The 18,747-nt window shown below is 41.3% G+C and overlaps 1 protein-coding gene across 1 annotated transcript in view; it reads left to right on the top strand.

Annotated features, from left to right (window-relative positions):
• Positions 1-18,747, top strand: part of CMIP (c-Maf inducing protein) — a 131,179-nt gene that overhangs the window by 15,866 nt on the left and 96,566 nt on the right. The gene's annotated exons all lie outside the window — the stretch shown is intronic.

The following is an 18,747-nucleotide window of genomic DNA, read 5'->3' on the forward strand; positions in this document are numbered from 1 at the left end:
TGGAATGGATGGGTGCCTGTCTCCTGCAGACAGTAATGTGTTCCTGGTGGGTACATCTGATGCCATTTGTAGGCAGCAGAACATAAACACTGCAGCCCACCATTTGCAGATTTAAACTGGAGAAGAGAATGTGCTACGCTTATGGAAATGAGTCTTGCTGTGTGTGATATCATACAGAATCAGCTGTACTGTGATTCTGGTTTTGCCCAAGTGCCTGTTTTTCTGACTCTTGCCCACTGCAGGCTTAGGTGAGAGCTAGCATAGAGTGGGTCCCGTGGCATTTGCCATGGTTTATCGTGTGACCTCTCAGGCTGTGCTTCAGACTGAGTTTTTATTAGTTTGATGGCATGGCAAACATTGCACAGAAAAATACAGTTTACCACTTGCATAGCTACTTGCTAAAAGAAAAGGATGCACTTTTCTTTTGACTAAAAATCAGCCAAAATCAAGAGTCCTGCATCTTGGTTGAACTTTTGAGTGTAAAAGTTATATCTTACATCTTTTGATTTGATCATTGGCCAAGCAGAACTGGTCAGTGAAAGGAAATGCCCATTTCTGTGGCTTTTTGTGCTGCTGCTGTCTAGAGTTTTGGTACTACCAGTGAGACCTTAGGGCTGGACTTAGACACTTTCTGTCTCTCTACCATCTAATTCCACCAGGAGGTCACAATGGTTTCATTGCATGACTCGAGCTCACACCTACCATGAGCAGCCATAACCTGATAGCTGTGCTCTTCATCTGTGGCAGGTACCTTTTATATCCACTAATCACCGAGTTTTCCTTCATCTGTGCCTTTTGGGAACATTTCAGTACTTTGCCTGGCAGTGTATCTCTACTCTGAATTGTGTGTGGAAAAATGTCTGAAGCAAATTAAACAGGATGATTTGTGAGTAAAAGATCAAGTCAAAACACTGCAGAGATGAAAATCATTGAGTTGATGAGTACAGTCTATATGTGACTGGGAAACCTTTAATGATGCCAGGAGGAAGGATTGACCATAGTAGACAAAGTTACACTTGAGGTTTCTATGACCCAAAAAAAGAAAAATCAGTCTCTTTATTCCTGTGATTTATTATTTCTGTGATCACATGGCTCTAGGTGTTGCAAACAGGTGGGGTCTTAGCAGAAGCCACCTGAATCTCAGAAAATTAAGGTGGAGCGAAGGAGAGAAAAAAAAAGAAATTATTTTTTTGGCATTATATTTGTGGCTTGGCATGTCTAGATCCTGGGAGTCCATTCCATTGTTTTTGCTCATAGCATCTTTCTCTCTTGTTGGGAATCACTAAGAGTGATTTGGCATCTGTGCCATACTAGTAAAAACAATCCTAACTACTTACAATTAATGAATTGTGTAAGCTGCCAGTGAGAGATTTGAGGGGATGCAATAACAACCATAAAGACAACATGAATTCTGCATTGGCAGCATATATCAGAGAAAGTGCTGCTTTATTTTTCTGACACTGAGTTGGTTTAGTGTGTGGACTTCAAAATAAGTAGTGCTTTAAGAAAGTGTGTGAGTTGCTTGAGCTGAAGCCTATGCCTAGGATGGCTTAAAGCAAAAAGCCATATTGAGCTCCAGCAAGGGAAAAGAGCATTGTTTTCAAATGGTGAAGCTTGTTCTTCTAGGAGAAAAAATGGTACTTCTAATATTTCTTATCAAGAGTTAACCCAAAGAAAGATATTTAAACAAAACAAGCTACTTGGACTCATTATTAAAGAGGTGATTTTTTTGGGGGGGAAACATTTTTACAGGCTTTTAGGTCCTTCTTTGAACTGTGTCTTTAGAATGTGTATGTGTGTCTAGCTCAGTTGAGAAGTGGTAGGACAGTACTTCCTTTGCTTTGATTCTTTTATTCTTTGAGCATTCCTCCTCACATGGAAATCTTACAAAATGCTTCTGTTTCCCTATGGAAAGAGGCCCAGTTTAGGGGAGGGTTGATGTTCTGGACAGTATGTCCAAGATAGCTATAGGTGCTAGAGGAAAAGAAAGCAGCCTCAGGAACAGTAGGATTTTAAAAAGATGTTTAATTTGTGCCAAGCTGATGGTGTTTTGGGGTTTTTTTGGGTTTTTTTTCTTTTTTTTTTTTTTTTTTTTTTTGGGTTGTCATAGAAATGTGCCAGCCCGTGTCTCTCACAGATGAGCTCACTAAACGAATGGCTGTGCAGGATGAGTCTGGTTTCAATGAAGATGTTTATACTTGAAGAACACAGATGGACTTAAACCACAGCCCAAAATCTAAACACCCCTGAGCTCCTGGGGGAGGGGAGCGATAGGAAATGAAATCTGGATTTTATAGCTCAGGCCTGCATCTGTCCTCCTTGATTTGGCTTTATGAGTTATTATGGGGAAGTAGGAGAAGATTATCTGCTGTAAAAAGGGTTTGTTTGTTGTTGGATGATGGAGGAAGATGATTTTGTATTTGGCCCAACTCCATTGGGTTGGAAGGACTTCTCTGCCTTGGTGTTACTGCATGACCATCACAGCTGGGGTTAATTGGTAGCAGAGATGTTACTCTAAAGTACAATCTTTAGCAGGTATTTGTTTCTGTTCTTTCTGTACTCCTATTCTTTCTGTGCTCCTGTACTCTTACTCTTTGTCTTTTGAAATAAAATATTTTGAATGAGAGCTGCCAATTCCGTCTCCTGTACTGCATGTGAAATGCTGTGGTACGGGTTTGGTGGAAGTTTAGAAGTTGGTATAAATGACAAAGGATAGAAGAAACATCAGACCCATGAAATACCAAAGAATTTGCAGATGACACAACTAATAATCTTCAGTGAGGTGTGTCATTGAGCACTGAACAAACGTGGTGCAGTCAACAAACAGAATGTGCTGTGTTGAATGGGGCAGTGTTCAGTGTGGGCAAAAATGTCCTTTGCAGGATTTAGTCTCTGGATTGTTTGCTTTGCTTACAAGCATAATTCTGTGAATTCTTTTTGCTTCCAAGAAGCCCATTAATTCTTTACTTTCATCTGCATTTGGCACTGTCAGAATGCCTCAGAGGAGCTTGGGTGTAAATGACAATAGCTACAGTATCTCCAGGGTTTTCAGGTATCCCAGTGATTTGTTTATTTGCCTGTCTTGCTTCCCTTAGTTTTCTATTCCTGGAGCTGGGCTGCCGGAAATGATGCACGGTGCTGAATGCAGAATAGTCCTTGCTCTGCCAAGGCATGTACTTGGAAGAATGGGATACCATGTCCTATTAATTGGTATAAATAATCAAGAGTATGGAATAAATGAAGTGCTGGCTGACATTCAAAAAAAAAAAAATTCAAAGTGTATCCCTGACAGGCGGTAGGTACTGTGTTTTTAGATGAAATCCACCCTTACCAGAAGTTTTCACTATTGGAGAATAATTTAAGGACCTGCCACTCAAACCTGCTTGAGTAATATTTGAGCCTCAGCTTTGATCATAGTCTTGAATTCAGCTGTGCACACTCTTCTCTTGGTACTCTGGTTTTGCTTGTTATTTGCTCATAACTGTCCTGCTTGAACTTGTATTGGAAGACAGGTTAGGCTAGAATTACTTTGCCTTTTAAGGAGAATTATTTTTTTAAGCTAAAATGGATTCTTCACATGCTCCAAGCTTTGGGAAATGCCATTTCTGTGCAGAGAAATTCCTTTTCTGCTAGCCTGACCCGTGTTTTGTGAGATCTTAAAAGGTCTCAGGATTGTTGAAGACCTTGGTCTGTCAAGTCATCCTCAGAGAGGGGAGAGGGAAAAAGGGACTCTGCAGTGAGTGGAGGTGCAGTCTTGTGCATGTCGTGTTCTGTGGACCCCAGCACCTCACTGGCACCTGCTGTCAGGCAGCTCCACTTGGGGAAAGTGTTGGATAAAAGCAAAATGGTTGCTTTACCTGGAGCCAGGGCTGCAGTGTCCTTCCCCATGGGGATGGGAGCCCAGCAGGGCCGGGGGCTCCTGTGCTCCTCCAGCCCACCAGGCCAAGGGCTGGGGAGCTTGTCTGCTCCCACTCAGAGACTGATTTCAAGGCTTAATCAATTAGGCAGCATCAATTGGAATTTTTGAGACAAATCCATTTATAAAGCCACTTGGCTTTCTGATAGAGCTCTGTGAATTATTTGTGCTGTATTTCTCCTACTACCAAACATTGACAATAGCTGTTTCTTTTCCCAAATGCATCTCCTTCCATTCATTTTTGCAAGGGCCTTTCCAGAAAGGGAGTGCACAACTGATTACATTGCATTTAAGGAACTAGGAAGTGATCAGCATGACTGCTGCCAAATATGTGGAATTAAGATGGAAACAATTAAATGACCATTTAAAAATATTTTTTCCAGTTCCATCCTAGAACCCAGACCACAAGAAGATTTTTGGGTAATGCCAGTGTTTTCAGTGGGCCTTGGATAGGCTAAACCAGTGTCAAAGCAGAAATATTAAATAATCAGAGAGGCTGTGTTTTTATAGGACACATTTGCTGTCCTACTTGCGTGAGAAGTTTGCAGTGATGCAATAATATTGAAAATTATCACTTTCACTGTAGGAGCATTGATGCACTGCTGTTGGGAATTACTGCTTTCACTGCAGGAGTGTTCATTTTTCTTCTGAGGTCATTAAAATAATCTTGTTTTTACTTTTTTAATTGGCTTAGTTTGCTCTTCTTGGGGGGAGGGGAGGCTTTGGGTTTTTGTTGGTATTGTTTTGGGTTTTTTCCCCTTTTAATTTGAAACACAGTTTTAACATTTGGATTGTTTGAAACAAAAACAAGAGTAGTCCCAACATGAGCAGTGAATATTTTTAAAGGACTTTATGGCTCTAAGTTTCTAACACAGTCCAGATGTCTCCTATCTCTGCTCTTTCCGTAGCATTTTCTGGCACGGTGTCATTGGGTTTTGAACTTGGTCCAAGCTGTGTGCCAAGTCCTGAAATAAAGTAAATCAGTGAGTTGTTCTTGGACGTTTCTCCTTAATCCAAACCAACCCAAATCAAACTTCAGCTCTGACCTCAGGACTGCACATTCAAATATTTTCCTTTGCCTCCTCAGTTTCAAAGTAGCAAAAGCAGGAGATTACCACTTTGCAGTATTTAAACAGAGGCTTGTGTGACATCCGTGCAGCTGAAGCAACTGCTTTCCTTGGGCCCTGGTGCCTGTTAAAACACCAGGGATGTTCTCCAGCACTGGGATTCTTCACTGGGATTCCTTTTGTTGGGTCAGGATGCACAACCACTCTGGAGCAGGATTTATTTGGTAGCAACCAAAGGAAATATTCCATGGTGCTCATCTGCAAATACTTCTGCCTAGATGTCTTGGAGAAATTATTGATAGGACAAGCTTGGTAGTCCTGAAACCAGCATCAGGACTAAGTTTTGGGATCAAGGACTGTCTTTTGTCTTTCCTTATGCAAGCACTGGTCTCCTTTGTCTTGAAGCACTCCATTGAGGCTGGACCCCAGACTGTGACTGGATGGGCAGCCCAGCTCTTGTCATTGGACATTCTGATGGCTACAGCTTAGGTGGGGAAAAAAGTATTATCAAGGTGGTGTTATTTTTATCAACAGTTTATTTGCTGGACCAAAGGAGACTCAATGGTATGTGACACAAATTCTTTGCAGAATATCAGTGGGTTTGAGGCCTGCTGGTTGAATTTTTTTCTGACTGGCCAAGTTCAGATAAATTTAGTTAAACCATATCTGTTGTCCGCCCAGTTTCCACTGAAATTGATCTGAAGCTTTCCTTTGGCTTATCAGGCTTTGCACTGGGCCCTTGGAATGTGTGATCTGGGTGTTTTGGTGTAGTTGATGATCCTTGGCACAGACAGTGATCAAAGCAGGTAGGATGCCTGAGTCTGGAGGCATTTCAGGCAATGCTGTCTTACAGAGGGGAATGGGAGTTTTCAGTGTGCTCTGTGTTGGCCTCAGTTCAGGCTCTTGGGATCCCCACTGCAATTGTATATACATATTTGCCCACTCAGGGAGTACTTTTCTGTAGAGTAAAAGAAAGCTCCTTTTTAAACTAGGGAGTAGAATATTTAAACTAGGGAATAGGATACTATCAAGGCTGGTAGGATTACTTTCTTTTCATTAATCAGTTTTGTTTCCCTCTGGTCTTTTAGCCAGTGTGTGTCTTTCTGTCTGGATTCTATATAAACATGAAATGGGTAACTAATGGACCCTGCCTTGGGGCCAGAGAATAGAAAATTTACCTTTCAGAAGTAGCCAAAACATGAAGCCATATGCATAAAATTAACTCCAGTTTTCATATTGAATTCTCTCTCACTTGAGCTAGTTGTTTACCAGCACATTCATGTGCTCTGGTAGCAGTGGGACATGCAATTACCAAGTTGTTATGCAGCAGTGAATACCAGGGACATCAAGTAAATGAGTTCTTTTGCAGAGAAATGCCATTAAATAAAGATTTCAGCCCTTGCCTTGTAACTCTTTCATTGCTTAACAGAGCTTTGGTGTACAGATGACTGATGTTTCCTGTGAGAGGCCGTGTTTGGTGCTCCCCTTGTGGATGTTCAGCAATGTTTTGCTCTCTGTGTGGAACACCAGGCAAGGACTGAGCAGTCACCCTAAGCTTCCCTTGCTTGTGCTCTGGGCAGGGCTGTGTCCCCCAAGTGTGGACTGGTCTGAACTCCATGGCAGAGTCTCCCAGCTCTGTCTTTTGGCTCCTTGCACAAGGGCTGGACCTGGCTGTTGTATAGAGTGACCTTTCCATCAGGGCTGACCTGCTGAGCTTGCTGGCATGGGTTCAGAAAACCAATTTCTGACTCACTCTGGTCTTCTGCTGCTGAATTGTTGTAACACCCTCACCCTTAAGCACTGAGATCTCCACCATATACCCCACATCAGAAATCACCTGGTTATAACAAACTAGATACCCTTCTTTGTTGTATCAGGAAGGATCTAAAGTTGTTCTCTGCCCTGGAGGAGCTGGGAGTGAATTTGCCAGAGCAGGAGGTACGTGTTAGGCTGTGGGAGGTTTTCTTTCTATCAGTGCTACTCAGAGCTTGTCACTGGAACCAGTTCAGCCAAGATGCTGGGAGAAAGGCTGCAGTGGGCACAGCCTTCATATGTGTGTTTGGAGATAGATAAAAACTGCTCAGGAGATCTTATAGCTTTCACAAAGGGATGATTTGAGATAAAGCTCTGTCAGGGAGCTATGATAAAAGAACTGAAGCTGAAAATGAAAGAGCTGTTGGGTGATAAGAGGAAACTCCGGTGTTTTGAAAGCTGGGCTTCAGTTAGATAAAAATGTTAAAAGCCCTGTGCAGATCAGCAGAGTATTGGTCTTGCCTAGGTTTTGCTTAATTTTCTGTCTGCCACCCAGCCTGGAGGAAGCAGTTTTCATGCTTCCCTGGCAGCAAGATTTTTTGAATGTGGGAAACCTGATAGTGTGTCTGCTTAACTACCAGACTTTGGCCTGGTGCCCTTTCTGGTTTCCTTATGGAGTAAGTGCAGTGATGGGAAGAATGTGCTTCTTACACATGTAGTCATCCTGGTGATAGTAAACTGTGACACCGATACCCTGTCAGCCTCCCCTGCCTGCAGAGCCACTGCCACGGGCTGGGGGTCACTGACAGCACAGCAGCAGCTCTGCTGTGGGTTTGGAGTGCAAAAGAGAAACTGGAAGTGAATTTTTTTTTTTTTTTTTTGGTCTGATTTGTTTTTTGAGCAACCGTAGAGGTTTGTTCTAAACTGTCAAACGAACGCACGTTAAATCTAATTTGCTCCGTTGAGACTTTAGCAGTGACTGCTAATGTGGAAACAGAAAATCTCCACTATGTGCTAGCAGCAGTTTTCTCAAATTAGTCCATTTTAGCTGTACTTAATATGGCCAGGTTGCCATATTAAGTACATAAAATAAAAAATAAAATATTTGCTTAGGTGTTTAAAAAGCTCTGCTACAACCATTTGAATATCTTTGAGTAGATACAAAAAGACCTTGGTGAATTTTGGATGGTTCTCCTTTACAATTTTACATCTGTAAAATGGCTTTAGTACAATTTTGTGTGATGTTCAGGTCAGTGGAAGGGAATTTAAGTAATGCAAGTAGGAACAGCTAGGAAGCCCCAGCCTGGATGTGACTGATGGCTTGCTGAATTGGATGTGTAAAGCTTGCCAATAAAAAGCAACATGTTTTGAATTATAAAAATGTAAACTGAAAATATTAAGGCAATTAATTTGTCCTGCAGACAAAAGGCTCCTAAGATTATGAGAAAATAGTTTTATTAGTTTATTTGAATTGTAGTGTTTGCGTTTTGTTTGTTTTTATTTGGGGTATGTGTTTAGAAAATAAGCTTGCTGAGGATGTTGCTCATTTCAGACTTTGCTCTCTGGCAGTCCCAAGTGGAAATCAAACTGTAGGTGTCACGCACATTAAAAATGAATTTAAGATCCTGGAGAATCAACAGCCAGGGCTCGTAGATCTTGATACTGCAAAATACTGCATACCCTGAAATCCTGCTGGGAATGGAGTGCTCTGCAGTGGGCAGGGTGGGAGCCAAAAAGCAATCAGGGTAGGTAGATGTGCACTAGGAAGTGATTTGGCAAACACTCATTTCATCATGTAGAGGTGTCTGTGGTGGGAAATGCCTACAGGATCCTTAGGAGTTGGTCCTGAGCTGCAGCCACACACAACTGCAGTGTAGGAGCTGGATACAAACCTAATTCAAGTGGGGGATGTTTGGATTGGCCACAGGGGCCTTTGGATTAAATTGTATGACTTTAGGACTTGTTCTTGGTGTGTAAGTGATGTGTACTGAGGAGCATGATTTCTAATAGTTGTTATTATTGGAGAGGGCTTTGTTTTTCTGCTGGAAAACAAAGGAAGAATGTTTCTGGAGTATTGTAGAAGCTTTGTATATATTACATGTCAAATGGCACATTGTTTATTGGTATGGGGTCACACAAAGGGGCATTTCCTAGCACTCATTATGACTGTCTGGTACAGTTCTGCCACTCCTTAAGTTACCTGTTGTGGACTGTGATCCCAGTGAAACTGATAAATCATGATGTGGTTTCTCATAATACGCTTTTTAATTGGTCAGTATTATCTGTGTATCTTTGGTGGGGAAGTGGAGCCATGTACTATTATCCAAAACCAAATCCAAAGTCTCTGTCTGATGAAGAACTTCAGAAGTTCAAGTTAAACAAAGGAACTGAATGAATATTTAAAAAAAAATGTTTTGAATACAGACATTTCTAACCCTGATACCACTTTCTCTTAAAATAGCAAGCCAGTTGTTATTACAGACACTTTTGGCAATTTAAGGTTTTGCAAGTCAAATTGTGTTCAAGTCATGCAAAGATTTAAAAGGAAAAGTAACTGATGAGCTGTTCTTAAAGGCATATTCCCTCCTGGAAGTGCTCAAGAAATTGGACACCCCCTACATCATTAAGGTTTTTTGAGAAATAATGTTTCTAATACTTGGTGACAGGTTTATATCTTCAGATCCTTGTACAAACATGGAATAAAGAATTTAACTATGTGCTACTGGAAAATAAGGTTTAATGCTCAACTGTAGTGCCTCATTCAGCTTTTTCTCTTTTCAGTTTCATTCACCAAGAAATTTCTAATGAAAGGATATTTCTTAAGTCATGGATGAAGGTGTTTTCTGATCCTCTGGCTGTGTCTTACATGTTATTAATCTGTTTTCCCAGTCACATGTAAATGGATAATAAAGGCCAGGAAAATAGGTCAGCATCAGTCAGCATTTCTATCTCCAATGCTGCTAAAACACCTCACTTGTCAGACCTGTGTTTTACTATTTTCTTGTTGCTGCTTGTTTGTAGTGTCTCCATCTTTGAAGGTCAGAGAATTTTAGAAAGCAGGTTTTCAGCTTGTCTGATGAATTTGTTGTTAATTTCCATATGGTACCAGACAAGTGTCTCTTCCATTTCATGAGCATTGTTACTGGCAGTTTCCTAAAGAGTTGTATTGGTAGGTTTCCATTTCTGCAGGGGAATGACTTGGAAACTCCCTAGTTACAGCTATGGAAAAATTAATAGTGCACCTTCCAATGTCAGAGGGAGGCTAGGAAAGCAAGATTTACCTGAAATTACCTGGTTAGGAAGGACCTCCACTGAGAATGAAAACAGAGTAATTCTGGTTGGAAAAGTTCATTTAACTCACGGGATGAATGTGATATCAGGTGTGATGTTTTCTCCATTTCACTGAGCCACATTTTTGTTCTCTTTCTCTGGGTTTTTACAAACAGCAGCAGAGGAGTAAAACCACTGGGACTGGAACTTTCTGAAAATGGAGGCATTTTTTTCCTCACTAAGAGTTTTACTGTACTTGAGGAACTGGCTCTGACCAGAACTGCAGACATTCATTGGTGCTGTATTATTTAAATAATTGAGGGCATTCATTCTCTTTCACCCTGAACAGGCTTTTGCTGTACTTGTGGTCATCCCGACCAAATCCTTGTGTCTTTATTTGTGTGGGGTTTTTACTGTATTAGGCCAGTAGCATTCAATAAACAATGTTAACTTTATGTAGCTGTTAAGTACACTGACCTTTAGTATTGGTTTGCACAAGCCATGCACAATGAGAGTCCCACTGAAATACCACGGCTGATTTAAGCAAATTGCTGTCCTGCAATCAAAATATGACATTTCTATTACTGAACAAACGCCTCATCAGCGAGAGCGCTGCTATTTCCCACAGCTAGTTCTCTCTTTCTGTCTTTTGATGCTCTTTCAGTCTTGATTTCCTCACCTGAAAAACAGAAATAAAAGTTGTGTTCTCGGGAATAACCAGGTTAATATTTGCTGAGCGTGTTGGAGCTCATGGTCCCATGATACGCGGTGCGGGGTCAACGTGACTATTGCTAAATCACACTCCAGTCAGAATTACAGTCATTAATAGCTCTGAGTCTGGGGAAAGAGTCACTGCAAATACTCTAACAGCTACTTTAACTGTTTCCTTTTAAGCAAACAAAACCTCTTGACGTTTCTGCTGAGCAAGTCATAATGGCTTAACTTATTAAAATGCTGCAGAGTGTCTTGTTCCTCACTGGCCACAGTAGCCTTTTTTCTTTTCACTGAACCAACTGATTAGGGAAATTCCACCAAAAATGATGGCAGTTCTTCAGCTCAGTGGATTTAGAGAATGGCTTTCTTGCCGTTACTCAAGTTTGTGTCCTGAGAACGTGCGAGCTACAGCAATTCAGCAGCAAGAGAAAAGGGGAACCCAGAACCACTGACGCACTTCTGTAATTCTGCTTCCCATTCTCAGTGTCTTGGCTTTGGGTTTTCAGCACATGAATCAGCTTTGTGGAGGGGAATGCCTTGTTTTAACAAAAATTTAACTCTCTATTTCCCAGTGGGCTGGTGCTACTGTAGCAGATATCCTTTGAGAGATCAGGAGCAGGGGGAAGCTGCTTTCTGGATATATTCAGGCAGTTATTCTGGGGGCTCACAGTTTCACCATGACAAATACTTTAGAAAAAGTTGGGGTTTTTTTGGCTTCCAGACCTCCCTGTGCAATATGCATTGAGATGAAAAGAGTGTGACTTACATGTATGTTGACATTTTGCAAGGTGAGTGAAAAACATGGGAGGGGGAATCCATGAGATTCAAACAGTTTTTGGCTATAAAATTAACATGAAGTAACTTCTTAAATATCTTGGATTTGCATCTGTAAAATGAAAGGAATATCTCCATGCTTAATCCCCTAATAAATAGTGATCAAATAGCAGAAAAAGCAAAACCATCACCAGAAAGAAATAGTAGAGCAAAATAAAGTTGGAGAACCTATTAAACTTTTTCTCAGGTATGAACTGGTTAGAAATTCTTCTGTCAATTCTTTCCTTTGTTTCTTTTACAAAACAGAAAGTGTTTCCATAGGGGGGGAGAGTGAAAGTATTGCAAATAAAAATCACTAGGATAGAGAGAGCTGAAATGTTCTAATATAGTTAAGAAATACTCTAATATAGCTAAAATCTGTGTGAAAGTGTGGGATTATGTTCTCCTCTGTGGACAGCTAAGAAAAAGGGACTGGTCTGGTTGCCAGCTGAATGTATGTTTGGATGAGTGTGTGCTTGCAGATGTTACAGATGTCAGGAGAGGGAAGTGGGGTTATTCCTTTCATATAACTAATTTTGTGGCCCTTGGCTTTCTGCTTTGTGAACTCTTGTGAGAGGTGTGCAAGGTGAAAGGTTTATTAGTCAAAAGACTCAGGAAGTAGATTCAATCTGAAAGATTACCAGTAACCTTATTCACAGCCACCTCTTTTCTCACTGACTTAAAACCAAAAAAAAAGGAAGAAAAATCCCCCATCAACCACACCTCCTACTTAGTGTTCACTAGAATGGACTGCAGTAGGCAGCTCTATTGTGTTTTGCTTTTGCTCTGAACTGGAGCTGGGATGTTGCTCAGGCCTTTAATTAGAAGGGCACCTCTCCAGATTCAAACTGAGACTAAGATGAGCTTGGAACAGAGGGGTGAATTTTATCTCATTAATCTCAGTAGTTGACCATAACCAGGCCCAAATACATTATTTCTAGGATCAGTGCTGCCTTCTTTTTTATCCTTTTTCCATCTTATTTTGTCCTATTGTGAGGATTCTGCCTCAATAGGCAAATAAAAACAAGCAGAAACATCAAATGGGGAATTGCTGGTACTGAGCTGAACATTTACAGCTAAGGCTGGGTTTCTCTCACATGTTGTCAAGGGCTGAGAACTGGGAATTTCATGCTTAGTTTTAAGCCTATTACTCTGTACTGTAAACAACAGAGTTATATCCCCCCAAAATTGCTGCCCAGTCCCATCGCTCTTCTGCACCTGCTTGATTTGTGCAGCTGCATATTTTGATTAAGCATGTGATCAACCTGCAGATCTTCTATAAAATAATTTTATTTACTGTATGGTTAATTTTTAGCTCTTGATTCTCAGTTTAAATTGCAAAATTTATGCATTTCATATTCCCTTGTGAATGGGTAGGAGTTGAGGGTGCTCAGCCCTTACAGGAAGCCCTTGGCATTTTTCAGGATTAGACCACAAAGTGCTGTGCTGCTTAGCACAGTGTGTATATTTAGAATCACCCTGAGATATTTTTGGGTGGAAGATTATTTGGGGAAAACTGGGGGAGTTCCTGCTTTTCTGGTGCAGAAAAAAAATTCAAATAATCCTCCTAACTCCAGGCTGTGAAGGTTTTGTTTTAGCAGTTTGCCTGTGATGGGTGTAGCCTGTGAGGGAAGAAATGGTGTTTATCTAAGATGTGAGGCAGTGAATGACAGGGCAAAGGTTAGGTGTGTGTTGAAAAGGCTGGGCATTGATTTCCTAAAGATGTTTTTTCCAAGCTGTAGGTATCAGGGAGCAGAGACCTCCCTCTACACAGTTGGAAATCAAAAGTCAGTGAAAAAAATATGTCAGTCTCCCTCTTAATCTCCTATGCAGAGATGATAATGCTGGCATCTCTCTCATACTTCACTGGAAAAAGGTGATGTTGAAGTCTGGGTCAGTGACTTTGCATGGACTTCACCCCATATTTAAGATAATTGCTGCAATACATTTCTGCCTGAGAATAAATTGATTTCTGAATGGCATAATTATTTCTTCACTGCTTATCAAACTGGTCTCTCCAGGCAGTTTGTTTAAAGATCAGATTCTTTATGCTCATGGGGGCACTGCAGGAAGGTTTGTTAATGGATTGGCAAACAGTCTTTGAAAATCCCAGATCAGAAAACACTGGGCTTCATGAAACAGATCCTGGTAGCTGTTTGACTGTCAGGTCTAATTAAGCTTCGTGTTCCCTCAATTTTGAAGAATAATGCATGGTATTAACTGGTAACTTCAGAGGGTTTAAGGTCTCTTTAGAAGTTCTGTCCTCACATGGAAAAGTGATGCTTCATTCTTGCAGAAAGCCCCAGTATCCCCTTGCTCAGTCCCTGCATGTTTCCTTTCAGGCTCACTGAGCTGCCTCAGATAAAAACAAAAGCAAGGGAGAAGCAAGAAGTGGATCTGTTGACAGCAATGACAGAGATCCAATTCCAGACCAGGCCATGGGATTCCTGAGAAGGGGCTACTTAAACAGAACTCTCCTTTGATTAATTGGAGATAGGGTGACACCTTGGACGTCAGAACTGCATTTGAGCTTGGAATCAGCCGCAGAGGGTCAAAGAGATGAGATGCTTCAGGGCTGCAATGTGATCCCTGCTGCTTCCCTCCCTCCTTTCTCCCCTTCCTGGCTGTGCTACAAATCTGCAGGTCCTGCCCATGTGGCTTCGTTTTACGTTCACTCTGCTGACCATGAGCTCAGAAACTTGCAGCTGAATTGGTGCCTTTTCTGCACTGCATGGACTTCTCTAGCTCTGACAGCCTGGAAATCAAACATTTTAATAACATTGCAGCCCTCTTGGTTCAGGCTTGGGAAACTTCCACCCATTGCCCAACTAGCCTCTGAAAATATGCTTATTTTGCCTCAAGCATGTTTCTCAACAAGGACAATATTTTTTCAGTGGTTAATCACTTTTCTTTATCTTCTTTGATAGTAACTCTTCTACTTGTGGGGTTTTGTTTTGGTTTTTTTTGTTTTTTTTTTAACAAGTGCAGATATTAAAAATACAACAAAGCAAGGTCTTGAAACTCAAGATTTACTATCTTCAGTGCCTTGTTGGTGGATGCTGTGAAGAAATGCAAGGACATAGCCTAGAATATATGTAAAACTAGCTTAAAAATAAAGATTTCCTCAGCAGCAGAGCAGTAACTTGTCTGATGGATTTTCTCCTGGGCAGGTCTCAGAAATGTTGATAGGGGCACTGTGAGATGATGACAGTGCTTTGGCAGGTGTTTCTCCCCATGGCTTCTGGGTGGGCTCTTCTTTGAGTGCAGTTTTTGTAAGTTCAAATTAGTAATATCTAAAACATCCTATAGAATTTCTCATAAGCAAACACTGGAAGGCTGGCTGTTGGGGGAGCATAAATTACTACATGGTATGTTTTGGAGCAGTGTCCTGGGAGCCTTGGCTGTTTTTGTTAGGAGAATTATAAATACAGTTCTTCCCTAAACTTTGTCAAAATGCTGAGAAGTGCTTTAGTGAAGTGAATTAGTGCTGCTCCCATTAAAGAGAGGTGCTTGCAGTACATACCAGTGTCCTTGCTTTTAAAGCTTTATTTTCTTATTTGAGGTGTTCCTGCATTAAAAACTGTCAAAGAGGAACCACCTCTTTGGAAAAAAGAGGCAAGTGGTGTTTGTGTTATGGCCAGAAGGGCTCTCTGTGGTAGTGCTGTCTTTACCAAAGAAATTAATTATGTGAAAACACATGCTAAGAATAACATGGTTGAGGCATTTGATTTACTATCTGAGCATAGTGACCAAGGTTTGAACCCAACGTGCAACCAGGAGGCCGTTTAAAACAATTATGTAGTTTAAATGGGGAGACATAAAAGGCAGCAGAAGTGTAACTTTGCTTGTAGTTTACCTGTGGCCAAAGACCTTTTCACCTTTCTGTGTGCTGTAAATGAAGGATCTCCCACAGGCTTCTCCCATCCCCTGCCAATCTTGGAAAGCCTGCTCCAAACCCCCAGGGTTTTATCTGCCAGTTCACAGCTTCATTTCAGTGGGGTTTGACTCTGAACAGCAGAAGGATCCAGTCCTGCCCCTTGAGTGATGCTCACCTCCTGCTGCTGCTGTTCTCAGATGTGTCACAGATGACCAGAACCTTAGCAGGAGGCTCTCTTGGTGTGTATTGACCATGAGAAGAGATTATTAACTCTAAAAACTTGTTCTTGTTTTCATTGGTGATGCCAAACAATAGAAAGTTTGCTGGTCCTGGACTTAGCTGGTTTTCTTTTGCTCTTTTTTCCCTTTCTTTTCCTTCATGGCTTTTGAGACTGGCCTTAGCATAAGCCTTGAGTGGATGCTCTTTTTGTGGCTTTTGGATTATTTTTTGTAAAAATGAGCAGAACTGCAGAGTTACCATGGAAGCCATGCAAATGGGATTTTTGGAGCACAAGTCAAAATGACAGGGAGACAGGACTTTTTAAAAATAAAAACCTCTTTTTAGCTGCTCTTGTTTGTTTTAAACACATGTTTTTGTTTACATACATGGTCTCCATAAATAATCCATTTTTCTATGTTCTGTACATTGAACAATCTTATTTTACAGACAATTGAAAAAATCTAGCATTCATTACATGTTTTTTTTGGACTGTTGGGAACATCTCAAAACTGGAGTAGTTTCATAATCCCTCAGCCTCCCACAAAATTATTTTGCTAAAACTTTGGCTTTCTCTAATGTGTGGTGTTCAGGTTTGGCAGCACAGTGGTGCTTTTGTTGTAGATTCAAGTGAGGCAGACCTGCGTGCTGGAAATAACTAATTCAGTTATCCTGGAGCCTTTGAGATTTTCATACAATTCCCAGGTAGGGTCACTTGTCTTCAGTGCAGTGCAGTAAATGAGAATGTTTCACCAGTTCCTGTTTGTACCCCCTGTGTCACAGCCCTGGGGCTGCTGGCTGCAGGTGCAGAGCACCAAGGTGCCTCTGCCAGGATTTTTGGGGTCAGTGGGGAAAGTGATGCTGTGCTCAGTTCAGTTCAAGGGTTGCAGTGAGGTTTCTTAATCCCTTGTAATGGTCAGTCTGATACAATGGCCTCCCTAAGTGTTTCACTGTTATTTTAATCCTGCTGCTTCTTCTCACTGCACATTTTGGCACCACTGAGCCCAGCTGTTGTCCAGCTGCTCATACTCCCTCCCAGGCCTTGTCTGAATGCACATCCTTCGTTTCAGGTGCTGTATTTATGGTAAGGCATGAGAAAAGTGTGAAGGATGGTAGTGCTGGTGGAAGAATGTGCTGCCCTTTTCTTCCCTTCATCCTGGAACAGCAACAGACCTTGAGTGGGCGTCCTCCCTGAATTAGGTGAGGTGTTGTGGTAATTGCACAATTTAGGTGTATCCCAGATGAAAACATCCCATCACCTAATTTAGAACAGGTCAGGAAACAATATGATGCTGACATTGCATTTTTTCCACTTGAGTTTTGACGTTGCTTGTTTCCTTCCAGAAGAATCTGTGTCCTCGGATAAGGTTGTTTGTGTCACATAAATAACTGTGTTTCAACTTCTTGGGCAGTTCTCTGATCAGAATAGAAGATAGTCCAGATTATTCCTATTTTACTGGAAAAGCCACACTTAGCATCTCTGTAGGATACAGTTATAATTAGTAAGCCAGCCTGTGAAATGAAAACACAGTAGGGTTCTTTTTAAAGTTCATGAGAATTGAACACAAACCTGTTCAATCCTTTTCAGACATGCTGTATTCCTGTATTGTATTGATTGCTGACCAGGTTTTGCCTGACATCTCAGAATATGATTCATTGCTATTGGTCTGCATGAAAATTTGACAGGAAGTTGAAAAACAAATGAGCAACGATGTCTGGACCCCCATCCCATGTCCTGTCTCAGATTTGACTCTTTACCACCCAAATCCTGACTTCTCCATGGGTCTGGCACTCACTGAATTGGGTGGTTTCCCTTGAATTAGCCTTTTGTACAGGTGATGCTCATACAGGGTAGAATTGGATCCCAAAAAGCTCCAACCTTGGTGATTGCTTTTAACTCCAGCTGTGCTCCTCAGGCACTGAAGGGTCTGTTACAGACACACATGTTCATTATTTCCTGTTTGATTTCATTTGAGATGAACCAGGATTGGGGTATGATTTCAATAAAAAACAATGCCAGAGGGGTGAAGGAGGGGCTCTTGAGGTGCACAAGGAAGTATCAAGTCCTCAGGACGTAAGAAGAATTAGTCATAGTTCCTCAAAAATTGGCAGCAACTCTGTTCACCTTTCTTAGTAATCAATGTTAAGTTAATCAGTTATTAATTCTTCTTGATCATGAAACCTTTGAGTGGGTGTTCACTTCTGGTCCCTTGCAGTTGATCTCTAAGGACATAAGTCACGTTTGCATGTCTTATGGTAATAACTGTGTGTGGCTGAGTGATAGGCCAGGAATTTCTGATTTACAGCTGACGCCATGCATAGTTGTCAGAATGGTGTTTATTTTCCCTTTCCACCTTTATTTTGTCTCCTGTAAAACAGTATTAATCTTTAACTCTTTGCACAATAGATTGTGGAAGTATTACTCACCCAGATTTGTTGCACTGGGCTTGTCTTCAGTGCAAGAGTCACTAAAAATGAGCACACACGTGGTAGAGCTGGGATGGAGAGAGGAGTGACTGTGCTGTGAGACATCAGGAGCCATGTGAGGGAGCTGCCTGAGCAGAGGCTGCTTCAGCAGGAAGTGGTTGATGAGTTACTGGTGTTACAGGGGGAAGATGAAACCTGAGTTAGGGTTTGAGCTCACAAATGCCATAAGGAAAAGTCTTTACAGGTGGAACCTCTGTAGCATTACTTATTTTTACTCCATAGAACCTGGCTTGTTCCTGTATCCAAAAAGTGACCTTACCTAAAATGTAACAGTGCAGTCAGCTGGAATTTCAAGGAGGAAAAGCTAATTAAAAACAACAACAACAACAACAAAAAAGCACCAATTAATAATGCCTTGTATTAAATCCTGACCAATCCTGGTCAGTATTGACATATTCATTTGAAATCTGCCACATCAAACACCAAGCCCCATGCTGGGAGTGGAAATATAAAAACAAAAGGGTCCTTTTCCAGGAGCTGTCTAAACTCCTTCAGTAGCTGGAGCCTGTTCTTTGAATCTGTGGTACACAGTTTCCAGGTTTGTCTCTGGATGGTATTACTGTAGTTCTGGCCTTGCAAATAATTTTGGAACAGAAGGAGGAATAAGGACCTTACAACTCAAGTGTGGTAAATGG

The sequence above is a fragment of the Agelaius phoeniceus genome, chromosome 12 (genome assembly GCF_051311805.1).
Source record: "Agelaius phoeniceus isolate bAgePho1 chromosome 12, bAgePho1.hap1, whole genome shotgun sequence".
In the NCBI taxonomy this organism is placed as follows: Eukaryota; Metazoa; Chordata; class Aves; order Passeriformes; family Icteridae; genus Agelaius; species Agelaius phoeniceus.